This window comes from Dendrobates tinctorius, unplaced genomic scaffold, assembly GCF_039654945.1.
Source record: "Dendrobates tinctorius isolate UK_male_01 unplaced genomic scaffold, ASM3965494v1 ptg000009l, whole genome shotgun sequence".
NCBI classification, from domain to species: Eukaryota; Metazoa; Chordata; class Amphibia; order Anura; family Dendrobatidae; genus Dendrobates; species Dendrobates tinctorius.
The window spans coordinates 16,022,499-16,047,555 of record NW_027361677.1 but is presented as its reverse complement, the minus strand read 5'-3'; positions in this window follow the sequence as shown (position 1 = coordinate 16,047,555).

The following is a 25,057-nucleotide window of genomic DNA, read 5'->3' as shown; positions in this document are numbered from 1 at the left end:
CCTTATGGAGCCAGACGATGACGCAGGCTCAACACCTCCTGCATTCGGTCCTATTTTGCTCTTGCCACTACCATCAGATCCACCACCAACACCATCATTACCAGCTGCCAACCCCCGCCCAATTCCACGGCCTCTTCCACCAGCCTTCCTCATTTTTTGTAGAAATGTAGACAAAATCCTACAAACTATATAGTAATGTAAAACAAGGTACAAGGTGTCTATAGGACAGGGGAGATTTTGAATTTCTGCACACACTTGTGGACACTGGACACTTATGGATTTTGTGAGGCCCACTGAATATCAGAGCGCTATATCACAGGCTCGATGGCACAGCTGTGACCAAAGTGACTAGAGGATAAGTGAGATTTTGAATTTCTGCAGACACTTGTGGACACTGGACACTTTTGGATTGTGTGAGGCCCACTGAATATCTGAGCGCTATGTCACAGGCTCGATGGCACAGCTGTGACCAAAGTGACTAGAGGATAAGTGAGATTTTGAATTTCTGCAGACACTTGTGGACACTGGACACTTTTGGATTGTGTGAGGCCCACTGAATATCTGAGCACTATGTCACAGGCTCGATGGCACAGCTGTGACCAAAGTGACTAGAGGATAAGTGAGATTTTGAATTTCTGCTCACACTAGTGGACACTGGACACTTTTGGATTGTGTGAGGCCCACTGAATATCTGAGCGCTATGTCACAGGCTCGATGGCACAGCTGTGACCAAAGTGACTAGAGGATAAGTGAGATTTTGAATTTCTGCAGACACTTGTGGACACTGGACACTTTTGGATTGTGTGAGGCCCACTGAATATCTGACCACTATGTCACAGGCTCGATGGCACAGCTGTGACCAAAGTGACTAGAGGATAAGTGAGATTTTGAATTTCTGCAGACACTTGTGGACACTGGACACTTTTGGATTGTGTGAGGCCCACTGAATATCTGAGCGCTATGTCACAGGCTCGATGGCACAGCTGTGACCAAAGTGACTAGAGGATAAGTGAGATTTTGAATTTCTGCAGACACTTGTGGACACTGGACACTTTTGGATTGTGTGAGGCCCACTGAATATCTGAGCGCTATGTCACAGGCTCGATGGCACAGCTGTGACCAAAGTGACTAGAGGATAAATGAGATTTTGAATTTCTGGTCACACTAGTGGACACTGGACACTTTTGGATTGTGTGAGGCCCACTGAATATCTGAGCGCTATGTCACAGGCTCGATGGCACAGCTGTGACCAAAGTGACTAGAGGATAAGTGAGATTTTGAATTTCTGGTCACACTAGTGGACACTGGACACTTTTGGATTGTGTGAGGCCCACTGAATATCTGAGCGCTATGTCACAGGCTCGATGGCACAGCTGTGACCAAAGTGACTAGAGTATAAGTGAGATTTTGAATTTCTGCAGACACTGGACACTGTTGGATTGTGTGAGGCCCACTGAATATCTGAGCGCTATGTCACAGGCTCGATGGCACAGCTGTGACCAAAGTGACTAGAGGATAAGGGAGATTTTGAATTTCTGCAGACACTTGTGGACACTGGACACTTTTGGATTGTGTGAGGCCCACTGAATATCACAGCGCTATGTCACAGGCAGAAATTGGCTAGTGTATCACAAACTACAAGGTGTATGTAGAATTGGGCAGAGTAGGAATCTCCCTAGAGTGCAGGTCTGTAAGAACGGAACATGTCCTCGACTTATTCTCACAGAGTGACACAGATAGCTTCACTGTGGCTGTGATAACAGCCGTTACACGGTACTGTGTGAGGAGCGTACACCGCTGTATGGTGTGAAAACATGCACGCTCAGTACCTCAGCAGGACAAAATAAAAAAATTGGGATTGCTTTTAAAAAAGCAGTTTGCAGCTCAGTACCTCAGCAGGACAAAAAAAAAAAATTGGGATTGCTTTTAAAAAAGTAGTTTGCAGAGCAGTGGGTAAACAGCAATGCAGCTGTCAGGAAGCCTTAGAAGGCAGCCCAACAACCAACACCACTGATACACCACAATATAGCCTCCCCTTGCACTGCACACACAGTGACTGGTGTGTTGTACAGGCACAATCGCTAGCAGCAGAAGCAGTTTTTTTTTCTTCTTCCCTGCCTAACACTCTCTCTACAGAATCAGCAGCAACCTCTCCCTATGCTAAGATTGGCAGAAGTAAGATGGCGGTCGGCGTGCACGCCCTTTTATACCCCCTCTGATGCCCACCAAAGCAAGCCAATCACTTGCATGCCCTTCTGAAAGATGGTGGTGACCCGTGCCTATGTCATCACGTTGCCCACAGTGTCCGTGGATCCTGATTGGCTGAAAAAGAGCGCAAAACAAACTTTTGAAACGCGACCTTGGCGCGTAATTCGCCTACCTCGTGGCCGACCTCATCCTAGGGTCGGGTTTCGTTTCATGAAACCCGACTTTGCCAAAAGTCGGCGACTTTTGAAATTTTTCGACCCGTTTCGCTCAACTCTACTATCAAAGACATAAGCCAACAAGCTGATATGAAAAAAAACCCTGAAGAAGCAAGGCTTCAAAAACTAAATCAGCACTCAGGTATTTTCAGAAGACAGAGCTAAAGGAATTCAGCACACCCCAGCAGGGAATGGCAGAAATCCAGAAAAACAAGGCAAAACAGAGTCAAAGCACAAATGCAAAAAGCCGAGCAGAAAACTTAGCTTTAGAAGAGCAGGAATTCAGACTGGTCTCCAAGGATCCCACAGAGAAATCACCCGCAGGGCAGAAGGGCGTCGGCAGCCTTATATCCAGTCAGTAACTCCACTCAGCCAGTCATCATCATCAGGCCCAGGTGTTTGATAATCAGGCTCACTACCTTTCTTTACCAGAAGAGGGAGTTCCTCGGGCCTCAGTAGTGAAGGGGAAAATGAACTCACAACACCCCAGTGATGTATATACCCCAGTGTCTGCCCCAGTGATGTGTATATACCACAGTGTCTGTATATACCTCAGTGTCTGCCCCAGTGATGTGTATATACCCTAATGTCTGCCCCAGTGATATGTATATATCCCAGTGTCTGCCCCAGTGATGTGGATATACCCCAGTGTCTGTATATACCCCAGTGTCTGCCCCAGTAATGTGTATATACCCCAGTGTCTGCCCCAGTGATGTGTATATACCCCAGTGTCTGCCCCAGTGATGTATATACACCAGTGTCTGCCCCAGTGATGTGTATATACCACAGTGTCTGTATATACCCCAGTGTCTGCCCCAGTGATGTGTATATACCACAGTGTCTGTATATACCCCAGTGTCTGCCCCAGTGATGTGTATATACCACAGTGTCTGTATATACCCCAGTGTCTGCCCCAGTGATGTACATACCCCAGTGTCTTCCCCAGTGATATGTATATACCTCAGTGTCTGCCCCAGTGTCTGCATATACCTCAGTGTCTGCCCCAGTGTCTGTATATACCCCAGTGTCTGTATATACCCCAGTGTCTGCCCCAGTGATGTGTATATACCTCAGTGTCTGCCCCAGTGTCTGTATATACCTCAGTGTCTGAACTAGTGATGTGTATATACCCCAGTGTCTGCCCCAGTGATGTGTATATACCCCAGTGTCTGCCCCAGGGATCTGTATAAACCCCAGTGTCTGCCCCAGTGATGTATATTCCCCAGTGTCTGCCCCAGTGATGTGTATATACCCCAGTGTCTGCCCCAGTGATGTGTATATACCCCAGTGTCTGCCCCAGTGATGTGTATATACCCCAGTGTCTGCCCCAGGGATCTGTATAAACCCCAGTGTCTGCCCCAGTGATGTATATTCCCCAGTGTCTTCCCCAGTGATGTGCATATACCACAGTGTCTGTATATACCCCAGTGTCTGCCCCATTGATGTGTATATTCCCCAGTGTCTGCCCCAGTGATGTATATACCCCGGTGTCTGCCCCAGTGATGTGTATATACCCCAGTATTTTCCCCAGTAATGTGTATGTACCCCAGTGTCTGCCCCAGTGATGTGTATATACCCCGGTGTCTGCCCCAGTGAGGAGTATATACCCCAGTGTCTGCCCCAGTGACGTGTATAAACCCCAGTGTCTGCCCCAGTGACGTGTATATACCCCAGTGTCTGCCCCAGTGTTGTGTATATACCCCAGTGTCTGCCCCAGTGTTGTGTATATACCCCAGTGTCTGCCCCAGTGATATGTGTGTATACCCCAGTGTCTGCCCCAGTGATGTGTATATACCCCAGTGTCTGCCCCAGTGATGTGTATATACTCCAGTGTCTGCCCCAGTGATCTGTATATACCCCAGTGTCTGCCCCAGTGATGTGTATATACCCCAGTGTCTGCCCCAGTGATGTGTATATACCCCAGTGTCTGCCCCAGTGATGTGTATATACCCCAGTGTCTGCCCCAGGGATCTGTATAAACCCCAGTGTCTGCCCCAGTGATGTATATTCCCCAGTGTCTGCCCCAGTGATGTGTATATACCCCAGTGTCTGCCCCAGTGATGTGTATATACCCCAGTGTCTGCCCCAGGGATCTGTATAAACCCCAGTGTCTGCCCCAGTGATGTATATTCCCCAGTGTCTGCCCCAGTGATGTGTATATTCCCCAGTGTCTGCCCCAGTGATGTGTATATACCCCAGTGTCTGCCCCAGTGATGTGTATATACCCCAGTGTCTGCCCCAGGGATCTGTATAAACCCCAGTGTCTGCCCCAGTGATGTATATTCCCCAGTGTCTTCCCCAGTGATGTGTATATACCCCAGTGTCTGCCCCAGTGATGTATATACCCCGGTGTCTGCCCCAGTGATGTGTATATACCCCAGTATTTTCCCCAGTAATGTGTATGTACCCCAGTGTCTGCCCCAGTGATGTGTATATACCCCGGTGTCTGCCCCAGTGAGGAGTATATACCCCAGTGTCTGCCCCAGTGACGTGTATAAACCCCAGTGTCTGCCCCAGTGACGTGTATATACCCCAGTGTCTGCCCCAGTGGTGTGTATATACCCCAGTGTCTGCCCCAGTGATATGTGTGTATACCCCAGTGTCTGCCCCAGTGATGTGTATATACCCCAGTGTCTGCCCCAGTGATGTGTATATACCCCAGTGTCTGCCCCAGTGATATGTGTGTATACCCCAGTGTCTGCCCCAGTGACGTGTATAAACCCCAGTGTCTGCCCCAGTGACGTGTATATACCCCAGTGTCTGCCCCAGTGGTGTGTATATACCCCAGTGTCTGCCCCAGTGATGTGTATATACCCCAGTGTCTGCCCCAGTGATATGTGTGTATACCCCAGTGTCTGCCCCAGTGATGTGTATATACTCCAGTGTCTGCCCCAGTGATCTGTATATACCCCAGTGTCTGCCCCAGTGATATGCGTATATACCCCAGTGTCTGCCTCAGTGATGTAAATACCCCAGTGTCTGCCTCAGTGGTGTGTATATACCCCAGTGTCTGCCCCAGTGATGTGTATATACCCCAGTGTCTGCCCCAGTGATTTTTGGAGGCTTCGCTCATGTCACTTGTCATGTCTTGGTTGGTGGGGGGGGTGAGTGATGTAATGGCACAGGAGAGGGTCGGAGGCTGCACACAGAAGTCTGCGCTGGCTCCTATAGATGATGATGGACCATTACTGGCTCACAGATGTTCGGTGAGAACGGGAGCCACTCTCGTTATTCTCATATGTTATCATCCCAAATGAAAACCATTGTTTCCTAGAATAGAGATGGATGTCTTACATACATTGTTCACACACTGCAATCTTTGCAATTTGCAGATTGATAGCGCAGGGTCTGTGAGTCACTGTGTGTGAGGCCGGTTTCACACGTCCTGATATTTCTGGTACCGGTAAAACCGGTACCGGAGATATCCGTGACAGAGTGTGTAATACTTGCAGCACACGTGTGGCAACCGTGTGCCGCCCGTGTGCCACATCAGTACAACACAGGTGGCCGCCGGGGAAGAAGCGCTACAGTAAGCACTGTTCCCCGGCAGCGGGTGCTGAAGTCGGTTCTCATCATTCTCCCCTGCTCTGCCGGCGATCGGCGCGAGCAGGGGAGAATGATGAGCATTATATTAAGGTGAGAACAATGACAGCAAGTGGAGGCTTTTGGGACTATTACTCCTATCAACCTACACCTGCTGCCGCTAATAACAGTGACATGAGGACATGTTTGTCTAAGTTTATCTAAAGTATTCAGCATGTTAATGTTCGGGGGGGGCGCTTTTTCGATGTTCGCCCTGTTGGCAAAATTCCCTAGAAACTGCCCTGGACGGAGTCGGCGACATTGTGTTCCGTCACAACTCTTAACAGTATGGGTATCTTGAGAACACCGATTCTGTTAACAACGTAGCAGACAAGGTGGCCCATGACCTGACAGGCCCTTCAGGCATTTTCCAGAATGTCAGATGGCCAGTCCGGCCCTGTTTTCCACCTCGCTTTAGATATTGAAATCAATGAACAGATTGGTTAGATGTGTTGGGCGGCTATGTCTATTTTTCCTGAAGTGCCCATAGTTGCCGGGAGTCATATAGATGACTTACACAGAATTTCTCTCAGGCAGTATGATGGTGCAGTGGTTAGTGCTGCTACTATCCAATGCTGGTGCCCTGGGTTCAACTCTGACTGAGCATAAAGAGATTCTTCCTCTCACGTGTATTTAATAAATTGTAGTCAGTGACTGCAAATGGGACCTGCTCTAGATTTTCCTGACCTTCCCATTGATGCTGCAAGTCAGATATCAGCACTTGGGCAGCATGGTGGTGCAATGGTTAGCACTGCTACTATCCAATGCTGGTGTTCTGCTTTCAACTCTAAGGACAATGAGATTCCTTTACTCTGCTGTATAGAACTTGTAGTCAGTGAGGATAATGGGACCTGCTCTAGTTTTTTCAGACAGTCCCATAAATGTTGAGAGTCCTATTGATGATCTGGCCAGAAATAATCTCTCAGGCACAACAGTGGCTCAGTGGTTACCTCCATTGCCGTCCTATGCTTAGGTCCTTAGTTCATCTCTGACTGAGGTGAATGTGGTTTCTCATCTTAGAACATGAAATCATAGACCTCAAATAAAACCTTCTCTTCCTTTTCATAACCTGTCGGTGGCTACTGATAGGCATATTGATGACCTAGCCATAAGGTACTTTTATGGTGTCGCAGAGGTTAGCGCCCTGTCTTTTGAATGCTTGGGTCCTTAGTTCTACTCTGACTGAGGTTAAAATAATTCCTCTTCACAGGTCTACTTTAGAAATTGAAAATGGACCTGCTCTAGTTTTTCATAACATGTCTGTGGGCACTGATAGACATATTGATGACCTAGCCATGAGGTATCTTTCAGGCAGCAAGGTGGCTGAGTAGTTAGCTCAATTAGCTTTTGATGTTTGGGTCCTTAGTTCACTTCTGACTGAGGTCTGAGTAATTCTACCTCTCAGTTGTACTTTAGAAATTGCAAATGGACCTGCTCTAGTTTTCCATGACCTGTCAGTGGGCACTGATAGTCACATTGATGACCTAACCATCAAGTAATTCTCAGGCAGCTTGATGGTGCAGTTGTTAGCACTCCTGCTGTCCAACACTGCCTGAGAACAGTGTGCTTCTTCCTCACAGGTCTGCTTTAGAGATGGCAAATAGACCTGCTCTAGTTTTTCCTGATCTTCCCATAGGTGCTGGTAGTAATATCAATGACTTTGCCAATAATTGGTTTCTGAGTAGCATGGTGGCCCAGTGGTTAGCTCAATTGCCTTTCTAATGCTTCGTCCTTAGTTCAATCCTAACTGAGGTCTGAATAATTGTACATTTTAGTGTACTTTAGAAAATGCACCTGCTCTAGATTTATCTTATCTTCCCATAGGTGCTGTTAGTAATATCAATGACTTTGCCAAAGTTTAAGCTCCGAGCAGTGTGGTGGCCCAGTGGAAAGCGCTGGTGCTTTGCAGCATGGGAGTACAGGGTTCAAATGCCACCATGGATGACATCTGCAATGAGTTTGTAGGATCTGCCTGTGGTCTGCCACCCATGCTCCAAAGAGCAAATGATGGTGTTACCTGTACAGAATCCAGGAGAGCAATGAGATTCCTCCTCTCAGAAATTGAAATCAGTGACCACAAGGGAACCTGCTCTTCCTTTTCATGACCTGTCGGTGGGCATATTGATGACCATGCCGTCAGGTAATTCTGTGGAGGCTTAGTGGTTAGTGTGGTTACCTTTCAATGCATGGGTCCTTTGTTCAATTCTGGCTAAGATCAGAGTACTTCGACCTCTCAGTTGTACTTTAGAAATTGCAAATGGACCTGCTCTAGTTTTTCCTGACCTTCCTATAGGTGCTAGTCATATTGATGACTTACCCAAAGTCAAGTTCTTAGGCAGCATGATGGCCCAGTGGTTAGCACTGCTGGTGCCCTTGGTTCAACTCTGACTGAGGTTGAGGAGGTTCCTCCTGTCAGGAGTACTTTAGAAATTGTAGTCAGTGATTATAAAGGCACCTCCTCTAGTCTTTTCTGACCTTCCCATAAATGCTGAGAGTCCTATTGATGATCTGACCAGGACAAAACTGTCAGGCAGCACAGTGGCTCAGGTGTTAGCTTGATTACCTTTCAATGCTTGTGTACCTAGTTCAATTCTGGCTAAGGTTGTAGTTATTCTACCTCTCATATTTACTTTAGAAATTGCAAATGGACCTTCTCTAGTTTTTCCTGACCTTCCTATAGGTGTCGTGAGTCATATTGATGACTTACGCAGAGATTATCCCTTAGGCAGCGTGATGGCCCAGTGTTTAGCACTGCTTCTGTCCAATGCTGGTGTCTTCGGTTTAAGTCTGACTGAGGCCTATTAGATTCCTCCCCTCGGGTATATTTTAGAAATTGTAGTCAGTGATTATAATGGGACCTCCTCTAGTTTTTCCTGACCTTCCCATAGGTGCTGATAGTCATATAGATGACTTACCCAGAGTTTATCTCTCAGGCAGCATGATGGCCTAGTGGTTCGCATGGCTGCTGTCACTTGCTAGTGTTCTGGGTTCAAAACTGACTGAGGACAAGGAGGTTCCTCTTCTCTGGTGTTCTTTAGAAATTGTAGTCAGTGGTTTTATTGGGACCTGCGGTAATTTTTTCTGACCTTCCCATAAATGTTGAGTGTCCTATTGATGATCTAGCCAGCACCAAATCTTCAGGAAGCATGGTGGCTCAGTGGTTAGCTCAATTACCTTTCAATGCTTGGGTCATTAGTTCAAATCTGACTGAGCGCTGAGTAGTTCTACTTCTCAGATGTACTTTTGAAATTGCAAATGGACCTTATCAAGTTTTTCCTGACCTTCCCATAGGTGCTTAGAGTCATATAGATGACTTACCCAAAATCTAATTCTCAGTCAGAATGATGGCCCAGTTGTTAGCAGTGCTGCCATCCAATGCTGGTGCCTTGGGTTCTCGTCTACCTGAAGACAATGAGCTTCTTCCTTACACGTCTACTTTAGAGATGGCTAATGGACCTCCACTAGTTTTTCCAGATCTTCCCATAGGTGCTGGTAGTAATATCAATGACTTTGCCAAAGTGCATATGCTCAGCAGCATGGTGGCTCGGTGGTTAGTTCAATTACCTTTCGAGGCTTGCGTCTTTAGTTCAATCCTGACTGAGGTTTGAATAATTCTACCTTTCAGTTGTAATAATAATTCTAACTGCTCTAGTTTTTCCAAATCTTCCCATTGGTGCTGGTAGTAATATCAAGGAATTTGTCAATAGTTGTCTTCCGAGCAGCACGGTAGCCCAGTGGAAAGCACTGGTGCTTTGCAGATGGGAGTCCAGGGTTCAAATCCCACCATGGATGACATCTGCCAGGAGTTTGTATGTTCTCCCTGTGCTCAGGTGGTCTGCCACCTATGCTCCAAAGACATACAGGTAGGGGCTAATGATGGTGTTACCTGTGCAGCATCCTGGAGGGCTGCTTGCCCCCTTCATTGGGCAAGTAGCCCCAGTCCTTATTGGATGAATGTGCACATACAAGTGATTGGCTTGTATATATAAGCAGCTCAGGTGCACCTGAGCTGCTACCCTTTTAAAAAAGTGTTCTGTTATAAAACACTCTTAAAAGGTAACAGCTCAGGTGCACCTGAGCTGCTTATATATACAAGCCAATCACTTGTATCAGCACATTAATCCAATAAGGACTGGGGCTACTTGCCCAATGAAGGGGGCAAGCAGCCCTCCTGGATGCTGCACAGGTAACACCATCATTAGCCCCTACCTGTATGTCTTTGGAGCATGGGTGGCAGACCACCTGAGCACAGGGAGAACATACAAACTCCTTGCAGATGTCATCCATGGTGGGATTTGAACCCTGGACTCCCATCTGCAAAGCACCAGTGCTTTCCACTGGGCTACCGTGCTGCTCAGGAGACAACTATTGACAAAGTCATTGATATTACTACCAGCACCAATGGGAAGATTTGGAAAAACTAGAGCAGTTAGAATTATTATTACAACTGAAAGGTAGAATTATTCAAACCTCAGTCAGGATTGAACTAAAGACGCAAGCCTCGAAAGGTAATTGAACTAACCACCAAGCCACCATGCTGCTGAGCATATGCACTTTGGCAAAGTCATTGATATTACTACCAGCACCTATGGGAAGATCAGGAAAAATTAGAGCATGTCCATTCTATAGGAGACAGCTCATTGTCTTCAGGTAGACTTGAACCGAGAGTACCAGCACCAGATAGCAGCAGAGCTAACCACTGGACCATCATACTGCCCAAGCACTACCTTTTAGGTAAGTCATCTATATGACTCTCGGCACCTATGGGAAGGTCAGGAAAAGTTTGGGCGGTCTCATTTGCAATTTCTAAAGAACTGAGAAGTAGAATTACCCAGACCTCATTCAGAATCAAACTAAGGACCCAAGCATTGACAAGTAATTGTGCTAACCACTGAGGGACCGTGCTGCCTGAGAGCTACCCAATGGCTAGGTCATCAATATGTCTATCAGTGCCCACTGACAGGTCCTGAAAAAATAGAGAAGGTCCATCTGCAATTTCTGAAGTACAAATGAGAGGTTGAACTACTCAGACCTCAGCCAGGATCAAAGAAACTCCTTGCAGATGTCATCCATGGTGTGATTAGAACCCAGGACTCCCATCTGCAAAGCACCAGGGATTTCCACTGAGCTACCGTGCTGCTTGGAAGATAATCTTTGGCAAAGTCATAGATATTAATACCAGCACCAATGGGAAGATCAGGAAAAAGCAGAGCAGGTCCACTTGCAAATTCTATAGCAGACCAGCGAGGAGGAATCTCCTTGTTCTCAGTCAGAGTTGAACCCAGGGCACTGGCATTGGACAGCAGCAGAGCTAACCACTGGGCAATCAAGCTCCTTGAGAACTAGCTTTTGGGTATGTAATCTATATGAATCACAGCACCTATGGGAATATCAGGAAAAACTAGAGCAGGTCCATTTACAATTTCTAAAGTACAACTGAGAAGTAGAATTACTCAGAATTGAACTAAGTACCCAACCATTAGGGATTTGAACCCTGCTCTCCCATACTGCAAAGTGCTTACCAATTGGCCACCATGCTGCTCGAAACATCAACTTTGGCAAAGTCATTGATATTGCTACCAGCACCAATGGGAAGATCAGGAAAAACTACAGCAGGTCCAGTTGCCATCTCTAAAGTAGACCTGTGAGGAAGAAGCTCGTAGTACTCAAGCAGAATAGAACCCAGGGAAACAACAGCAGTGCTAACCACTGGACCATCATGCTAGCCAAGTGCTACCTTTTGTGTAAGTCATCAATATGACCCTCAGCACCTATGGGAAGGTCACGAAAAACAAGAGCTGGTCCATTTGCAATTTCTAAAGTACAACTGAGAGGGAGAACTACTCAGATTTGAACTAAAGACCCAAGCATTGAAGGGTAATCAAGCTAAACACTAAGCCATCGTGCTACCCGACAATTAGCAGAAGGTCAGGCGGGTAAGAAGTCACTCAGACAGGAGTGAGGATCCCTGGAAGAAGGGATGGAGGAAGGAGTGCTGCAGCTGCCTCAGTGATCTGAGCCAGCTGGCACGGGAAAGGAACAGAAGGAGAAAGACGTAGAACTGCAACCTAAGCTTCCATAAGAGAGAGAAGGATCAGTACGGAACGAAGGAGTAGGAGAACAGAGAGGAGACGTGGGTTAGAAGAGGAACCCTGCCTATAGGTTCTCAGCACGTCTGGGGCCCGGTCTCCGAGGTTGTATGGACACTTATGGTTCTGCAGCAGACACCGGTGGAGTAGTTGGTTGTAAATGCACTACTCCCAACTAAGACTTGGGGCACAACAGCAACTGAATAGAGAGCCAGGACTCCGGAGAAAGGGGTCCCCGAGAGAGGCTACAGCTGTCTGCCATACGAGTAGAATTGATAGGAACATCTGACAGGAGGAACTCCAGAGTACCACGGTACTGAAGATCTTCACACCTTAAGGCGCAATAGAGGAGTCGGTCAGGAAAGGTACATGTTGGCGGAGTGTTGCAGAGGAGCTTTCCTTCTAGCCTGGAGGTTGGCTGAGTCTCTGACCCGGAGAAAGGCACCCTTGTGTACCGCAGACTGTGAGTAAAGCTTTGGAACTGCAAGCCTCGGTGTCTTCCATTCATTCTCGCACCAACCCATTCAGCACCGCTACATCTGGGTACCATCTTTTACACTGCCTGCGCCTTTCCACAACCATTACAACTACACTGCCCTGGGACATCAGCCCTGCCTGTGGAGGGCTATACCATCACTGCTGCATCCTACCATCTGTCCCAGGGGATCTGTCTGCGGCGTCGGCTTAACACCTCCCTTGCCGAGCATCACAGGTGGCGTCACAAACTATTCCATTCCATTAACTGCATATACATTCCGCCATTGACTTGGGCACCCAGGGCCACGGTCAGGGTCACCGCTGCTGTGACACATCCCCCTGACACCGGCCCGGTACCGAGTACCCCATAGCCCTCGGAGGGCGACCCACTGACAGGCCATAAAAAAATAGAGCAGGTCCATTTACAATTTCTAAAGTACAACTGAGAGGTAGAATTACTCAGACGTCATTCAAAATTGAACTAAGGACCAAAGCACAGAAAGACAATTTAGCTAAGCACTGAGCCACTGTGCTGCTTAGAATTACTTCATGGCTAGCTCATCAATATATCTATCAGTACCCACTGACAGGTTATCAAAAACTAGAGCAGGTCCATTTGCAATTTCTAAAGATGACCAGTGAGGAGGAATAAAGCCGATCTCAGTCAGAATGGAACTAAGGACCCAAGCATTGAAAGGTAAGGGCGTTAACCACCAAGCCACTATAGAACTACCTGAGGGCTAGGTCATCAATATGCCTATCAGTACCCATGGACAGGTCATGAAAAGGAAGAGCAGGTTCCCTTGTGGTCACTGATCATTTTCTGAGATGAGTCTGAGAGGAGGAATCTCATTGTTCTTGGTCAGAGCTGAACCAATGAAAACACCAACAAGAAAAAGAAAGTCCCAGTGTTATCATGCTGCCCCATGGGTGCTTAACTGCCAGCAACAGCAGGCTGTGCACCGAGCTATGAGATGGGAACAAAAAACTTTTAGTCTCTGTGTTCTCAGACAGGAGACCTGTGAGGGTGGCCGTTCGCTGTGAGACATTTCTGACACGTTCATTGGTTGCCCTCCCAGGGCTGTGGGGTACTCGGTACCGGGCCGGTGTCAGGGGGATGTGTCACAGCAGCAGTGACCCGGTCCGTGGCCCTGGGCGCCCAAGTAATAAGGGGTGTTGAATGGTGGTTTGTAGTTAATGGAATAGTTTGTTACGCCACCTGTGGTGTTCGGCAAGTGAGATGTTAAGCCGACGCTGCATGCAGATCCTCTGGGACTGATAGTATGGTGCAGCAAAGATGTAAAAGCTCTCCACAGGTGAAGCTGTAGTCCCAGGGCAGTGTAGATGTAGTTGGCACGGGGATGTAGCAGTGCCAGAAAAGTAGGAAGCAGACAGAGACACAGAGGTGTGCAATTTCTGTACCTTTACTTGATAAATGCAGTCCAGGGTCCTGATTACAGATGGTACCGGAGCAGGCTAGCCTGGAAGCAGTTCGGGGATGCTCTCTCAGCAGATGGGCTGTGCAGTCTCCTTCCTAGCGCTTATTCGAATGAAGTACTCCCAGTACTGAGTTACACTGGAGTTCCTCCTGACAGATGTTCTCAAGAACCTTTCTTGCATGGCAGACAGCTGTAGCCTATCTCGGGGACTCCTCTCTCCTGAGTCCCGGCTCACTATCCAAGCTGCTGTTGTGCCCTCAAGTCTTAGATGGGAGTAGGGCATTTACAGCCTCCTACTCCTTTGGTGTCTGTTGCAGGACCGTTAGTATCCGTACAACCGTGGAGACCAGGCTCCAGTTCATGCGCTCTCACTGTGAGGGAGCTCTCCTTTCCTCAGCTCAACCTCCAGCTTCTCTCCACACGTCTGCACACATGGACCTCCTCACACTAACTGACCACTCCTTCCTCTTGGCCCTCAGAGAGCACTCTTCCCTTCAATTCCGGTTCAGAGTCCCCCCTGCTGGCCTGGAGTGCAACTGTGTTGCATGTATAGGTTAACTGCGAGAGAGACCCTTCACTGCTTCCAAGCATGACATCACCCTCCCTGGAGGAAGGCAAAGTCACTGTGGCGGCCATACTCCTGGGGGTGCCACATTCACGTACTAGAAAACATCATGTAATCTCCACGTCACGGTCTCCAGAGCTCGTTGCACAAGTGTCCGAGATCCATCCCATTCATTCTAGAGTGTAGGGCCAGCAGAAAATAATAAATTGGTCAAAAGCAACAATCCAATTAAGACTATCTGTTCAGATCAGAAAACATTTGGTATTTCAATTCAATGGCAACCAAGCATGCTCTAATGATTAATTGTGGGTTCCACCAATGAGACAACTTGTAATTAATTTCTGGGTTAAATCAAAATACCCAAATGTATTTCTGGTAGCCATAGTTACATAAGCCAATGCGGCTGCCATGGAGCCACAGAAATGAAAAAAGCAAAAGGTCAAACATGAGCACTATTGCTCCTATCACATGGGATTTTGGTACCATTATACTTGGGATCAACATGGGACCCCAGCAATTTCCCACTGTAAAGGAAAACAATCAGTATAATCTTTAATTTGCCAAAATGCTATATTACTTGTTAAATCCCAGCTTTATAAAATCATGTTTTGTTAATTTCAGCTAAAGAAGCCACTTAGGCCTGAAGACACAGTGGGAATGTTGATGTTCTCTAGAAAGGACGAACTCACAGAAACCAGATGCCATGATGTATTTTAACAGTTCTTGTAAACTAGCGATTATTTGTATTTTGCACTATGCATTGTTTAATTATTACTAATGTGCAATGTTCTGAACCTCCATGGCAGTGAGCCAGAACGTTGACTGACGGAGTAACCATTTTGTTATATAAAATAATAATATGTGTGAAAATAAGAAACCTTGTATTATATCTTATCAGAGAAAACTGCTTCGTTCTCCTCCTGAGCTGATCAGTGTAGCCATATTGTGTGATGCATATGGGTTAGGACCCTAAAGCCTGTGCTTTGTGGTTGGCTTTTCTGTCCCTGAGCCACCTTTTCTCTGGGTGTTTATTGTTGGTTATACTTGCTTTAATCTTTTTAGGTTAACAGGTGTTTTCATCTATTCATTTGTCTGCCCAATCACCTTTTGGGTGCGGCTTTATATACTTTCCCCCTGCTGGTGATAGTCTCATTTGAATGTCCAAAAATACTGCTGTTGTTTATGCCAGTCAGTCAAAGACCCACTAGGGTTTATTTCAATGCGCATTCTCTAACAATACGTACATTATCTTTTAATTTTATATTTTGTGGTTTGTTTTACTCACTCTGGAATCTATTTCTATTTCAGCACACTTTCCCTTCGGTAATTTGCACTCTGCTCTGCCCTACAGTTCCTTAGGAGGAACATGAAGGGCTTAACAGCATTTCAGGTAGCATAGGTCCAAGCTGCCATCGTTTAGTCTGTTGTTAGAGTTATTCCAGCCCATGATTGAACCATTTGGGTCTGCAGGGTCAAAATCTCTAGTCTGTACAAGAACCAACTGGGTCAGTTGCAGTTTTTTAATGTTTTAAATATTTTCACATGTGAGTTAATGCATAATCATAACAGATTGTTACATTACTGAGATAGGAGATGACAGTTGGAACTGATAAGATTCTATGTAGAAGGGAGGGGCTTTGCTACTAGCTCCACCTTCTCTCTCAACTCCACCCATCTACATACAATCTTATGAGCACCAACTGTCATCTCCTATCTCAATGAAGTTAGATATTACTTGTCAATTGAGAATTTTGATAATGAATCAGTCCTGACAGAGAAAGAAGCAGATTTCTCAGATAACATATATTATTACAAAGTTGCTTGTTTTCATGTATACTATTGATTTATGGAATAAAAATTAAAACGACAGTCACTCTTTAAATACTACATCCTTCTTTCAGCAGGTCACATCTCTCTTACTTGTATATTCATATCTTTATATCTCTTATCTCGATACCCCCTTTTAATTCTAATTCTTATTCTAACTGGATGTTTGTTAGGAGCACAGATTTCCATATCCACCTATAAAGACCAAAGCAAACATATTTTTTTGGTTTATATGCTTAAAGTTAGTTGAACTTATTTTTATTCATCTACATTTGGGACAACCCCCCCCCCAAAAAAAAAACAAAAAAAACTGTAAATGATAAGAAACATTTATTAAAAAAAAATAAATTAAAATAAATTAAAACTAAATTTGTCAAAAAAAGTTCTAAAAGGTTAATAATATAAAAAATAAAAAAGGCCTAGCAAATATATTAGATCTGATCCATTAGCACATGTAAAAAAAAAATCCCTAAATTATTATTTTTTCCACTTTTTGGGAATTTTAGTGTAAAATAGCAGTTCAGGGGGTTTAGGGATCGTTTTCACCAATGGCACAGATTCAGGAATAGTTAGCTATACATAGGCTCAGATTATGCCAAAGCCCGTCACCTTCTGTCACACACTAATCTGTGATCTAATCAGCATAAACGCAAAGTCCTCGTCAGAAGATAGCGCTGACCTTTCCCTTGTCACTGTGCAGAGAGTCATTAATAATATTAGAAATAAACCGCAGATGAATGAATGCAAACACGGCGGAGTAAATATTAGATCTCCTTCACGGTCACTTTTCTACCTTCATAAATATGGAATTAGTCACTGAGCAATTCTCCGGCCTTATCGGGAAACGGAGAAAGTTTTCCTAGTGGCATAATCTGGAATTGTGATGAGTTGTGAAACTTCAGTGAGTTGTAGAACTGTTGAATATGTAGATAAGAAACAGTAAGGATTACGTAGGAAGTAAGTAGCAAAGAAAACCCCTCTGGGGCATTAATTATAAAACTTATCCCTTTCCGGCATGTATAGTGTGGCTGGGATAATCCATCCACCTTGCTATGAAGGGAGGAAAGTAGGAGTACTATGACCCTTATGACAATTTCGGCAAAAAAAAAAAAAGTGTTTTTTTTTTTTTTTGTAAAATATTGTGACATACAGTGGGTACGGAAAATATTCAGAGCCCTTTAAATTTTTCACTCTTTGTTTCATTGCAGCCATTTGGTAACTTCAAAAAAGATCATTTTTTTCTCATTAGTGTACAATCTGCACCCCATCTTGACTGAAACCCCCCCCCAGAAATGTAGAAATTTTTGCAAACTTATTAAAAAAGAAATACTGAAATATCACATGGTCATAAGTATTCAGACCCTTTGCTCAGTATTGAGTAGAAGCATCTTTGGAGCTAGTACAGCCATGACTCTTCTTGGGAATGATGCAACATGTTTTTCACCCCTGGATTTGGGGACCCTCTGCCATTCTTCCTTGTAGATCCTCTCCAGTTCCGTCAGGTTGGATGGTGAAAGTTGGTGGACAGCCATTTTCAGGTCTCTCCAGAGATGCTCAATTGGGTATAGGTCAGGGCTCTGGCTGGGCCAGTCAAGAATGGTCACAGAGTTGTTCTGAAGCCACTCCTTTGATATTTTGGCTGTGTGCTTAGGGTCATTGTCTTGTTGGAAGGTGAACCTTCGACCAAGTCTGAGGTCCAGGGCACTCTGGGAGAGGTTTTCATCCAGGATATTTCTGTACTTGGCTGCATTCATGTTTCCTTCAATTACAACCAGTTGCCCTGTCCCTGCAGCTAAAAAACACCCCCATAGCATGATGCTGCCACCACCATGTTTCACTGTTGGGATTGTATTGGGCAGGTGATGAGCAGTGCCTGGTTTTCTCCACACATACCACTTAGAATTATCACCAAAAAGTTCTATCTTCATCTCATCAGACCAGAGAATCTTATTTCTCATAGTCTGGGAGTCTTTCATGTGTTTTTTTAGCAAACTCTATGTGGGCTTTCATATGTCTGGCACTGAGGAGAGGCTTCCGTAGGGCCACTCTGCCATAAAGGTCCAACTGGTGGAGGGCAGCAGTGATAGTTGACTTTGTGGAACTTTCTCCCATCTCCCTACTGCATCTTTGGAGCTCAGCCACAGTGATCGTGGGGTTCTTTACCTCTCTCATCAAGGCTCTTCTCTCACGATTGCTCAGTTTGGCTGGACGGCCAGGTCTAGGAAGACATCTGATGGTCCCAAAATTCTTCCATTTAAGGATTATGGAGGCCACAGTGCTCTTAGGAACCTTGAGTACAGTACAGATGTTTGGTGCACCTGAAGCACCACTATAATATACTTATGTTTTAGAGGTTATAAAAACAAATCTCCCAATAAAGTGATTTTCAAAGTTTCATAACTTTCCATGCTGGACAGAAAAAAAAAATAATACTAATTATTATTATTATTATTATTTTTAATACTATTCTTTATGTTTTATAATTTTTAGTTACTCTTTCATGTTTCTTATGATGCAGTCATATGCCAGTTATTGTTTATACCACTACCTGGTGCACTTTCTGTAAGACTGGTCTTTCATGATATGACTTGGCTACTTTTCTGAATTAGCCCCCCCAAATCTGTTTTGAGCTGAATTATTTGACCCTTCATTAGCTTTATTGTTTTGCCTCACCAACTTTCCTCTTGGACTCTGGTTCTTTTATAGACTAGTTACTCAATTTGTGTTCCTCCACCAGTCAGTGACAACTCTAGTCAGCCGGTCAAGTCCAGATCCCTATATAGTAAAGATTATTGGCTTTTCATTGCCACTGGACCTTGGACTGATTCTTTTATAGACCAGTTATTCCAGAAAGAAGAGATCACTGTGCCGGAACAGTATATGAGGCCCTTTCCAATCCAATAGTTCATCAGAATGCACTTTGACATCTACTTTGGAGATGGACGTGGACTCTATTACCTCTTCGGCCCCTGAGCAACTGCAAAGGTTGCATCAATAATATGTCCGCCGCTGAGATATCCTTTAGCTCTGACTAGTCATTCAAATCGTGTCCCTCCTCCAATCAGCGACCACTTTGCAGATGTAGCCGGTCAAGTTCTTAAACAGTAAAGATTAGAAAACACATTTGAAGGAGCACTTTGGTATTCCTTGGCCATCGGACGAGAGCTCACTGTGAACCTCCTACAGTTCTACTTGCAGCTTCTTATTAGTAGGTCCTGCAGCATCGTTACATGGCAACATGAAGCATGCATGATGAAGCAAGGAGCTACAAATCAGGAGAGGCAGTAGAGATGGTGCAGGTAGGGGGTAGGCTGCACAGTTCTGGTCTGATGGACTAACAATGTGGAGAATGGAGCAGGTCCCACAGATCTTTTTGCTCAGCTCTACCATATAGAGATGAAAGGGTGAAAAACAGACAACAACTTGGATTCCGCAAGAAAAGAAAAAAAGGCTGGAGTGGTTTTGTAAAAACATGAAATATTTCCAACACATGGATCGACACATAACATATTTATAGCCATGTACAATGCAGGATGAAATAGAACGCCATTGATCCCCAGATGTGTCATCCCTCACCGATGAAATATGTTCCTGCCTTAAATATATTAATAAATAATAGATCTATATGAATGAATTCATGAGCGACTCCACACAAAGCCGGTATGTACGTCTGTATAGAAATTGGACATGGGCCTCCTCTAATTAAAACACACTTTCCCGTCAATGTTGTTCAGGAGAGCTTGAAGCCAACAATAGATTAATAGCACAATAGCCCGGAGGCGCTCTAGAATGTAGTGCGATTTCAGAGCCTTGAGCGACCGGTGTATTCTGTTCCCTACTTCTTACATCACCGTGGCAAAGAAAAATGTAATTTTACATCTTTTTATTATTTTGAACATAATAGGAGCGTAATTTAAGCTTTATTGGCATCAAAATTTGTAAAAAATAAAAACTTACAAATAATAAGTTCCCTAAAATGATTAGTGATAAAAAAAAAACATAATAATTGAGAGAGATATACAGAATTAGAAAAAATAAAGGGTTATTTTGTTTTCAGAAACAGCGCAACTCTAGGCCAAAGGCAATGTCTGGCATTGCTACTCAGCACCGTTGAAAAAATTATTGTTTACCAAACTGGGTAATTTGTTCGATAAGAAGGCAAGAAAAAGCAGTAGAAAAAAACATTAGGGAACTTGTATTGATTTTTTAAGTGCTAGATGATTAAAAAAATACATAAAATGAGTAAAGTTATAAAATGAAAAAATGTATAAAATAACAAACAGTGCGGAAATAATAATAAAAAATCAAAACAATGTATTGCATGTAATACAATATAATAATAATAATAATAATAATAATAATAATAATAATAATAATATAGTAAAAAAAACCTACAATAATAGTTTAAAGGAAATATATAATCCATAAGGGAAAAGTGTAACGAATGGAAGCGGAGGCAGAGATGGTGAAGTTCACATTTGGTTTTTATTTTTAAAGTGGAACCTCGGGACCACGGTCCAGGTGGCTCTGAAGGGGGCGTGACTAGTGAGCCCCGGGTACCCATAGTAAAGTCCCTCAGACAGGACCAGAATGGAATAACCGGAGGACACAGGTGCTACCTCCAGTTAGACCCCGGACACGTGGCAGCTGTCCCAGCGGGACCAAAAGGGATAACAGAAACAATAGCAGAGTCTAATGAGACGGGTCCTGGATCCGGGTAGTTGGTAGATAGCAGGCTCCAGTAACCTTGTTACAGTCCTCGGACTCGGATGGCTGTTGGCGGAACGGGATGACTTTTGCACAGATGATTGCAGAGATAACCAGGGTTATCAGGATACAGATAATCTGTGGAGACAGAAAGCATGAGAGAATGCACAGAGACTGAAAACGCAGCGCCGACAGGTTAGCAATAGAACCGGATGTAGCAATGGAAGATACTCGTTGCTCCGGTGCTCTCCCTATGGAGGAGAGGCCAGAAATAGCAGCCAGTGCGCTGCCATCGGATAATTACCAGATTTTGAAAAATGCATGCTGTCCCTTTAAGAAGCCAGGGAAACACTGTAATAGCTTTGCATAGAGAGCTGCTTGCCGGGCGCCAGGAGCTGGAGGCGGGGGAGGGAGCAGAATGCTGAGAAGCAGCATGGGACACACAGGGAGCCTGCTGCTGCACAGGGACAGCGTGCAAGGCACGAGGTGAGTGGCCTGAACAGGAGGCAGTGGCAGACCGGGGCGCAGAGCCAGAACAGGGACCTGGTGTAACAGAAAGCATGACAACAGTAGAGTTACAGTTACTTGACAAAGTGGTGAAACTGGATATACCAGTAGTGTAAGCCAAAGAAAAGAAGATCTCAGAGAGCTGCAAGATGCAATATATAGAGCACTGGTTCCCAAACTCTAGTCCTCGCGGACCCCAACAGGTCATGTTTTCAGGATTTCCATAGTGTTACACATGTGAGGTAATTCCTAATGCCTTCATGATACTTCCATCACCTGTGAAATGCTAAGGAAATCCTGAAAACATGACCTGTTGGGGTCCACGAGGACTAAAGGTTGGGAACCACTGATATAGAGGATTGGCAGAGAGAATTAGAGAATTCCCAGAAACTCACTATCTACCGATCACTGCGGAAGGACTATACTCTGGCCCCATATCTGGAGAGGTTAGATCACCCCAAAGACAGGCAGACCCTAAAGTCAATACAGACTCAGTGCCCACAGTCTAGAGGTGAAAACAGAGTGGCAGCGACATATAAGCCACGGGAGAACAGACTGTGCCAGCACTGCCAGCAGTGGGCACTGGACGAGGCGCACTTCATGCTTCACTGCAACAAATACGCAGCAGTGAAGGTCTCCCACTTACAGAGACTTTCCATTCACAACCTGGACTTCCCATCCATGGACAAGGAAAGGAAACTCTGCATCCTACTGGGGAAAGAGGAATCAACAGTGGAGATCGCCGCCCAATATATCACCATATGCCATGAGTTGTGAGGAACTTAAAACCCCAAAATGGACTATTATTTCCCAAATTGTGCCCACAACACCCCTTTCCCATAATCCCCAATCCCCTCGCCTGTCACATCTATTTTCCTTGCTTTGGCAACACTAAATGTACTGTGGTCCTGCCAATAAAGCCTATTTGAGTTTGAGTTGAGTTTGACAAAGGGGCTTTTGCTGAAGGTGTCAAACCTGACAACGCTTCTCCTGGAATCTGAACTTCAAGGGTGGTTAGCAAATGGCCTGTACTAGGCAGAATATTTTCTATTTTCTGTATAGAGAGACACAAGGGATTTGAAATGCCACAGCTAGCCAGTCATCCACTTACAAAACAGCATTCTTTAAAAGGGCCCATTTGGGTCATCCTGGAAATGTGAGCCTATGATCAGGACTATAAAAAGCTGGATCACACAAAGTGAAGTGTTCATATGTGGGGGGCTGCTTAAGGGCTGATGTGCTCCATGATTCACTTCTCCTTCCATCAGGACAACAGATGATAACTGTAGAGGAAACTTTAGGTATTTCTGTTATTTCTCACTTTTTCTTTTATAACTGTTTTGCATATTTGTGTGTTTTCATACTAAGGCTTAAAACACTTAATAAGTTTGAACTTGTAATCCAATAGCTCTCCAGAGAGTATGTGACCTTTTGATTGTCTGATAGTAACATATGTTGGGTACTCATCACCTTATGTGTTTGATTAGTGGTGGGAGCGAGTAAAGAAACCGGGGTGTACTGAACATGTAGGGGTGCGATTTCTGCTCACATTATAGCCTAAAACAGAGGTTGAGAGATGTATTGAGTGAGAGGAGATAATTAACCCATGCAGGCGCACCCCACATCACATGCTGAAAAGTTTGTAAGTGACAAATAGGTCATTAAAAAATGTAATGTCCGCCCTGCTATAGGTTAGGCTAAATGCACTCTATGTCTAGGCACTATGCAGTGTGATAACAGTTAACATTTTATTAAATAAAAATAACACCTACTACTGTTTGCCATTCCAATGGGATATACTTACTGTTGTAAGTTAGTAAATTAGGCGTTAATGCATAGAAAGTAACACTTGCATGAATGGATCACCTGCCGGTTATCAGGTTCCTGACAGCGCCAGCATGCAGCCTCCGCTGAGCAGGGACTCACCAGTGCTGTAGGGGTCCCGGGAATAGTAACAGCTGGAAAGTACAGACGCACAGGACCTGAATGCTGAAGTATTAGCAAGCAGGCACGGGACCTACGGTCACGTGACCACAAGGGGGCTGGGCTTAGCGTCCTGCTTACTGAAATGCAAGAACACTCAGAGTCGGGCAAACCAGAGATCATACGCAATACAGGCGAACAAGGTACAGGAGGGACAAGCAGATGGGAGGTCAGACGAAGCCAAAGGTCATACACAAGAGGGCGGTGCGGTACCAAAGGGACGAGCAGAGAGCAGTCGAGTCACAAGCAGAGGGTCATACACGAGAGGACAGTGCAGTACAAGAGGGTCAGGCAGAACTCGTAACAGGGACAGAACCAGATCAGAACCAAACAAGCAACAAGTTATCAGGCACAAGGCACACATATACAAGAGGTCACTTAACTCAGCCGAGGGCAGGAGTATAACTGACACCGGACCTAGGTCCAGTGAGCATTAAATAGCCTCCTTCTGCCAGAGAGAGGCATCACATTTAACCCATAGTCTAACCAGGACGGGCCAAAGCAAAATGCCATCCTGGATCATGACAGTACGCTCCTCTCAATGGGGGGGCCACTGGACCCCCAGGTCTCTCAGGGTACTTGGCATGAAAGGCTCGGATCAACCGATCCGCATGAACTGATCGAGCAGGAACCCACAAGCGTTCTTCAGGACCGTAGCCCTTCCAATGTATCAGATATTGAAGGGCACGACGGACCAACCTGGAGTCGACAATTCGTTCCACCTCGTACTCCAACTGCCCGTCTACTAAAACCGGTGGTGGGGAAGCTGATGATCCCTCCCCACCGGACCTCACAGGTTTCAAAAGGGCCTTATGGAAAACATTAGGGATCCGTAGAGATGGCGGGAGACTCAACCGAAAAGCCATCGGGTTAACTGCTTCGGTAATTTCATAGGGACCTTTAAACTTGGGTCCAAGCTTCGCAGAGGGGACCTTGAGCCTTATATTCTTGGTGAATAACCATACCTTATCCCCAATCTGAAACACTGGACCCACGGATCGTTTTTTGTCCGCAAAAAATTTAAATTTGTCCTGAGCCTTCGTAATGTTATTCTGGACCTCCCGCCATACCTCCCCCAACCGCTGGATCGTCTCATACGCCCCAGGACACCCAGAATTCAAACGGGAAAATTCTCCAAAATGAGGATGAAACCCATAATTGCAGAAAAATGGAGATGTACCCGTAGACTGGTTAATGCGGTTGTTAAATGCAAACTCAGCCAACGGTAACACAGAACACCAATCATCCTGTCGGGTTGAGGACAAGCAACGCAGGATTTGCTCCAGAGACTGATTGGTCTGCTCAGTCTGCCCATTAGTCTCTGGATGGTAGGTGGATGAAAAGGACAGACCAATACCCAACCTCTTACAAAAATCTCTCCAAAATCTGGAAACAAATTGCACTCCCCATCAGATACCACATTCAAGGGTACCCCATGCAACCACACCACATGCTCAA